The sequence below is a fragment of the Erithacus rubecula genome (assembly GCF_903797595.1).
Source record: "Erithacus rubecula genome assembly, contig: scaffold_794_arrow_ctg1, whole genome shotgun sequence".
Lineage (NCBI taxonomy): Eukaryota > Metazoa > Chordata > Aves > Passeriformes > Muscicapidae > Erithacus > Erithacus rubecula.
In genome coordinates, this window is record NW_027635545.1 from 29,366 (window position 1) to 36,515 (window position 7,150).

Sequence of the window (7,150 nt, forward strand, 5' to 3'; positions counted from 1 at the left end):
TCTAGTCAATTTGCTGAACTCAAAGTCATCCAACTGGCCTTAAATATTGCCAAAAGAGAAAGGTGGCCAAAGCTCTATTCGTACACTGATTCCTGGATGGTAGCCCACGCTCTGTGGGGGTGGCTGAAGAAATGGAAAGAGGTGAACTGGCAGTGTAGAGGAAGAGCAATCTGGGCTGCTGATGAGTGGAAAGACATTGCCACTCGGGTAGAAAAACTGCTTGTCAAGGTTCACCATGTAGATGCCCATGTTCCCAGAAGCAGAGCTGATGAAGAGCAGCGAAACAACCAGCAAGTAGATCAGACTACAAAGATAGGGGGGTTGGAAATAGATTTTGATTGGGAACATAAGGGAGAGTTGTTCTTGGCTCGATGGGCCCACGATGCCTCAGGCCATCAGGGTAGGGATGCCACCTATAAGTGGGCACGAGACCGAGGGGTGGATCTTACCATAGACACCATTACCCAAGTTATTCATGACTGTGACACTTGCGCTGCCATCAAGCAGGCCAAGCGGGTGAAGCCCCTCTGGTATGGTGGACGGTGGTCCAAGTACAAGTATGGGGAGGCCTGGCAGATTGACTATATCACACTGCCTCAGACCCGCCAGGGCAAACATGCTAACCATGGTGGAAGTCACCACCGGCTGGTTGGAGACCTACCCTGTGTCCCATGCTACTGCCCGCAACACCATCCTGGGCCTGGAAAAGCAGGTCCTTTGGAGGCATGGTACCCCTGAGAGGATCGAGTCAGACAATGGGACTCATTTTAAGAATAACCTCGTTAACACCTGGGCTAGGGAACATGGTATTGAGTGGGTGTACCATATCCCTTAACATGCACCAGCTGCAGGTAAAGTGGAGAGGTACAATGGATTGTTGAAGACCACCTTAAAGGCATTGGGTTGGGGATCTCTCAAGAACTGGGAGCAGCACCTGGCAAAAGCCACTTGGTTAGTCAACACTCAAGGTTCCACCAACCGAGCAGGTCCCACCCAGTCTGAGTGCCTTAATGTAACAGATGGAGACAAAGTCCCAGTGGCCCATGTCAGAGGGTTGCTAGGGAAGACAGTATGGATTCATCGTGCCTCGAGTACAGGCAAACCCATTAGTGGGATTGCCTTTGCTCAAGGACCAGGATATACTTGGTGTATAATACAGAAGGATGGAACAACCCGCTGTGTACCTCAGGGAGATCTGATTAAAGGATAAATTATACACAAATATTATTGTTGAGTGTTACCACCATTGTATGCTAGATCTTATGAATATGAGATAGAAGGAAATGTGTAAGTGACAAAGGCCTGAGCAAGTGAGAAAGAGGAAATGTGTAAGTGTTGAAGGTTTGAGCAAGTCAGAGGAAGTTTTCATATTGTGTTTAGTGAGTGTGTATCCAAATCGTGTGTCAATGATCACGATATGGGATAAGGGGAGGAATGTTCTGGGTTGATGTTGTGACTAGCTTCTCTCCCTGCCCCCGCCATGGAGCTGCCGGCCCCTCCCCCAGGCTGTTTTATCTAGGCTGCTGTTTCTGCTGGCCCTGCTGCCGCCGCTGCTGCCGCCGCTGCTGCTGCTGCCCCTGCTGCTTTTGCTTGCCCCCGGCTGCCCCTCTCCCTCTCTCCCTTCTTCCCCTCATCCCCAAGATTTGCACCGGCTTCAGAGGAGACAAATCTGAACTTCAGAGACTGCCTCTGGAAGTCTGCCAAAGAAGCTCTGCCACCCTTCCCAGCAAAGATCAACTGAGTTTGTCTCACTCTCTCGGTGAAAATTTTTTGGTCATCTGGGTCTGTGCTGGGAAGTGTTTCTCTTGTGTTTTTGTCAATAAATAAGTTTTTTCACTTTTCCCTGAAGAAAATTCTTTCTGAGCCCGGTGAAGGAAGGAATTGTTGGGGCATGGAGGGGGCAGCTCCTTTGGAGGTCTTTCCCCAAATTTGTCCTAAACTTGGACAGCAGTGCAGCAGCTGCTCCTTCTGTTCCCAGGTCTGGCTCTTCCCAGTCTCTGACCTTGACTGGTTTTGTCCCTCTTGCTGTGCCCTTTGTTTCCCCTGTGCTCAGTGGCTGCTGCCCAGGAATGTGGAACTGGCACAGATCAAGGGCTCCAGTCCCTCCTTTCTCTGTCCTTGGAGCTGCCTGCTCACAGCAGCCTTTTCCATCTGGAAGCTCCACATGGAGAGGGAGTCCCCACTTCTTTTCTCTGCACAACCTCCAGGAGCCCAGGGCTGCCATCTTGAGTCCCTGCTGGCACTGGGGGCTCCCAGGTGCCCCAGGCTGCTGTGACACCACTGCACACAGGAGGGAAGAGTGGCAGGGGCTGTGCTGAAAGTCAGCTCCATGTGCTGCTGCTGCTGCTGCTGTGGGGTCATTTGTGCAGCCCTGTCCCAGAGTCAGGGATCAGATCCAGGCACTGCTGCTCCCTCGGGATCAGCCACAGTTTGGGTGTTGATGTCAGTGCCAGCAGAAGCAGTGGCTGGAGCAGCGGGCACTGACAGTGCCCCAAGCCCCAGGGCCAGAGGGGTCCCTGGGCTGGGGGCTGGGAGGGAGTTGTCCCTTGTTCTTCCTCTGCCCCACACAGAGTTGGGCTGGGCACAAGTGGGGTAGCACAGCAAACAAGGAGGCTATGAGTCTCTTCCAGCCCTGTCTGCTCAGAGTTTGGCCCTTGGAGCTGCAGGTGGGCAAAGGCAGTTGCTCCTGCTCCCTCTGTGTGTGCCCGTGTTCAGCAGTGCTGCTCCATCAGTCTGTGCCCAGCAAGGGGAAAAGCCTCAGCCCTGCAGGGCCAGGAGCTGCCGGGCTCTGCCTGAGCAGTTCAGCCATCGGGAAGTAGCTGCTCCACACGGGAACCAGGAGCCAAGGACACTCTTTTTTATGGCATGTTTTCTGGTTTGAGGAAAAGAAAAAATAAAAGGAAAAACCACAGAAAAAATGTGAAAGATCAAAACAATATGAAGGTCTTGGAGAAAAACAGTTCACACCTTTGGATAAAGGGGTAACTGATTTTTTTAAAACAAGAACTGCTATTTACTTTGTAAATGTGCTGATGGCATGGGTCCATCTTACTGACCTCAACAGACTTTTTAAAACAATTTTGGGGTTTATTTCCAAAATTATTATTTTAAATTGTGGTTGAAGCAAGAGGAAATTGCTTTCTGCAGCTTCAAGCAGGCCTGGGAAACTAAACTCTGTAAACCACCAAATCCTTTAGAATCTTCTCACCCTTCAAATGACGTGCACATTTCCTTTAAATTGTCACTGATTTCTTAAAGATGGACAGTCCCACTTACAGCTTTTGCTCTGGTTTGGAGGTGCAGAAGGGCAATTCTCCATCCATCAGCTCCAGGCTGCACTGCCTTAGGAACACGGCCCGCTCACCAGGTTTTGCCCACTCACGGCACTTCTAGAGGAGGAAGAAAGTGCAACTGCACAATTCCAGCCAAGAAGGAATGAAGAGTGGGACAGAAAAAACATCCTGTGGAGATCCAGGGGTTCTGCTGGAGAGTTTGAGTTCTTGCCCATTGGGTGTGTGTCCCTAACTGCAATCTCCTGGCTGCAGGAGAGTCTCCCTCGGCTGCAAAAGCAGAAAGCTCAGGCGGTGCACTCGGAACGGGCTCATCTGATGAAAAGCTGGCAGAGCCCTGTGCCCAGGGCTGGGGCATTGCCAGGGCATGGCAGGGACACGAGCAGGGCACAGGCAGAGCTCACAGGTGCTCAGCAGTCCCAGAGGGGGCTGTGGCACAGCAGCGCCTCTGTGGCTGTGTCATGGAGCCAGAGAGCAGCTGTGATGTCAGAAAGGGGCTGTGTGACAGCACAGGGTAGGTAGTGTGAGGTCACAGATTGGGCTGTGACATCACAGAACAGGCTGTGATATTGCTGAGTGGGCTGTGACAGCACTGGACGGTTGTGTGACACCATAGAGAGGGCAGTGAGGTCACAGAGGAGACTGTGCCATCATAGAGGGTGGCTCTGTGATATCAGACAGCAGACTGTGACATTACAGAGCAGCTGTGTGATGTCCCAGAGAAGGCTGTGGCATCAGAGAGTGTGTTCTGCCATGACAGGGTGGCTATGTGACATCAGAGAGGGGCTGTGACATCCTGGAGCAGGCTGTGACATCACAGAATGGCCGTGTGACATCCCAGGGCAGATTGTGACATCACAGCAATGACTGTGACTTCACAAATCACAGAGGCTGTGTGACAACACAGGGGCTATATGACATCAAAGGGCAGTGTGACATCACAGGGTGCTGTATGACATCACAGGGGCTGTGTGACATCACAGGGGCTGTGTGACAGCACATGTGGCCATGTGACATCACTGGGGGCTGTGTGACATCACAAGGATTGTGTGACATCACAGGACTGTGTGACATCACATGGGTTTTGTGACATCACAGGGCTGTGTGACATCACAATGACTGTGTGACATCATAGGGTGCTGTGTGACATCACAGGGGCTGTGTGACATCATAGGGTACTGTGTGACATCATAGGATGCTGTGTGACATCACAGAGCTGTGTGACATCCCAGGGCTGTGTGAGGTCACTGGGGAGGTCACTCTTCCGCGTTCCCCCCTCACAGTCCAACACTGCTCATGCACAGGGTGGTCCCCTGTCCCCCCCAAGTCCCCCCGCCCCCCATACCGCAGCCTCCCCCAGAGGATGTTCCGTGAGATCGACCCCAGAGCCTGACACGGGGACAGGGGCTGGGCCCTTGGGGTGGCACAGGGGGACAGGGACTCCCCGGCAGCGTCCCCGTGTGCCCAGGGCCAGAGCCTGGGCCAGGGCTCCTTCACCCTGTTATGAGCCAGGGGCTGAGAGCATTTAAAAAATCCCCAGCATGGGATCAGCAAAAAACAGATTTAATATTGAGCTGCAGCACTGTGATAAACGATCTCTCCTGAAGGTTGTAAATGAGGGTTGTTAGAGAGTTGGAATTGTCACTTACCTTATCGTTTGATACACTGTTCTGTATGACCCCAGTTCATTCTTTAATCCGGTTGTTGTATTCCCTTCCTTAAATCCAGTTTGTTGTATTCCCTGTTCCAGTTTGTTCCCTGTTACTTCCCACTTCGCCAGCAGGGCGCTGCCCAGGCTCCAAACGCTCCTGCAGCTCTGGCAGCCTCGGGGCCGTGCCCATCCCTGGGGAGCCTGGGCAGTGCCCTGCACCCATTGCAGGGAGAAACTTGCCCGAAAATCCAACCTAAATCCCTCCTGGCACAGCTCCAGCCACTTCTTGGGTGCTGTCCCTGTGCCAGGGTACAGATCCTGGGGCTGTCCCTACATTATTAATAAAATGTTATCATTTGTGAATTATTCAATTATTATTCTTACTCTTACTCTCCTTGTTCTTTCTACTTTTTTTCTTCTTGTTTCTAATATGTATTTAAAGTATCTAATATTATTCTATACATATTTTTTTTCATGTTCTTCAGGCAGCAGGATCAGCCCAGCCCCAGAGCTGCGCTGCTGCTGCAGTGCTGTGTGCGCTGCTCTGGCTCTTTGGCTGCACAGCCCCGTGCAGCTGCTGCCACAGGGATGTGTCAGGAACAGCACAGAGCTGCTGCTGCCTCACTGGGGCTGCACCGGGGAAACCCCTCCCGGCCTGCACAGGGTGCTCAGGGCAGGCAGGGCTGCTGAGAACACACCCGGCCTGGCTCCAGGGAATCAGCCCTGAGGGGATTTCGAAAGGAATTGTTGCCTGGGAGGATGGGCAGGGCCTGGCACAGAGTGCCCAGGGAATTCATGTGACCGGGAAATTATTAAGTATCAATATTACAATATATTGTATATTCATGTATTTGTATCATATACTGTAATATTAATACACAATATGTAATAAAAACAAATTTGCTAGACTTTTTTTGTTCATTCAATTTTATTATCATTTCTGTATTCTTAAATTATCGTTCTTTTTATAATTCTCTTTGTTTCTACCTGCTCTTCTTAGCTATTCTAACTACTTGTTATATGCTATTGTATCTATTCTTCTCTGCTTCTTCTATGTGTTCCTTAATTCTTATACTTATTCTTATTTCTATTCTTATTCCTATTCTGATTCCTAATCATCTATGAATTCTTAAATTCTTATGACTATTCTTCTCATTTTAAATCCATACGACCATTCTTCTTATATGTATTTTGAAATTATTTTTGGTATTCTCCATAATCTTAGTGTTCATCTTCATCATCTTCATCATTATATGTTTTGTCGTCATCATCTTCACTTTTGTTTTCTTCTTCATTGTCCTGGTTGTCATCTGTCTTCCCAGGAAACACTTAGGCAGGGTGGGACTCAGTTTCACCAGTGGGTAGGGTCAGCACCAAGGACACAGACACCAACTGAAGGAATGGTGTCATTTATAAAATGCAAAACTGCAAAGAATCACACAAGGAGAATCTCAGTAAAACAGATATTTGTTAGCAAAGAATTACAAAAGGAGAAGCTCAGCAATGCACCCAATCATCACTACCAAATATTGCCCACAGTGATTTACAAAAATCCATCCCCAGTTCCCCCCAGACTTTGCCATCACCCAGGTGCACACATCAGCTGGGGGAAGCTGTCACAGCCAAGGGCTGCAGAGCCACTCCTGGACACTGGGAATTCCTGCAGGTGCCTCCAGCCACAGCTGAGGCTTCCAACCCTGCTGAGAGAGGGCCCAGCTCTGACAGTGATGAATAAACAAACTGACAGCACTGCTAGTGCAGGAACAGCTGGTTTCATTCCCTGGTTTGGTTTCTCCCGAAGCCTGGCCAGGGCTCAAGGAAGAACCAAGGGAGTTGACTTTGGCCAAACACCCCCAAACAAAGCCAGATGGGACCTTGTTTGGTTTCTAAATACACAAAGGTAAATCCATGTCTCACCAATGCAGAGATAGACAGATCATATTGCTAAAATGCCTCATTAATGAGCAGATAAAAAGATGACATTTGGTTGGAAGGTTCATCTAGAGGTCACCTTTGGCTCAGGTCCTGGTGCTCAGGCCTTGGTACTTCAATCAGTGCCTTGACCAAGGCATGAACTACAACCTTCATAACAATTCTTTCAATAACTGAATCTTACATACAGGTAGGAGGCATAAAGGCATTGCCTCTTGTTCTCAATTAAGTGCTGTTCAAGTTCATTACTCAGAGTGGTAAGTCACATTCCTTCTAA

At 49.7% G+C, this 7,150-nt stretch overlaps 1 long non-coding RNA gene across 1 annotated transcript in view; it reads left to right on the plus strand.

Moving 5' to 3' along the window:
* The window catches only part of LOC306816666, a 33,998-nt gene extending 27,221 nt beyond the window's left edge, over positions 1-6,777 (plus strand). The window contains exon 3 of the long non-coding RNA XR_013777743.1: positions 6,532-6,777. This is a non-coding gene — a long non-coding RNA (uncharacterized lncRNA). The remainder of the gene's footprint in view (positions 1-6,531) is intronic.
* The last annotated feature ends 373 nt before the right edge of the window (positions 6,778-7,150 follow it).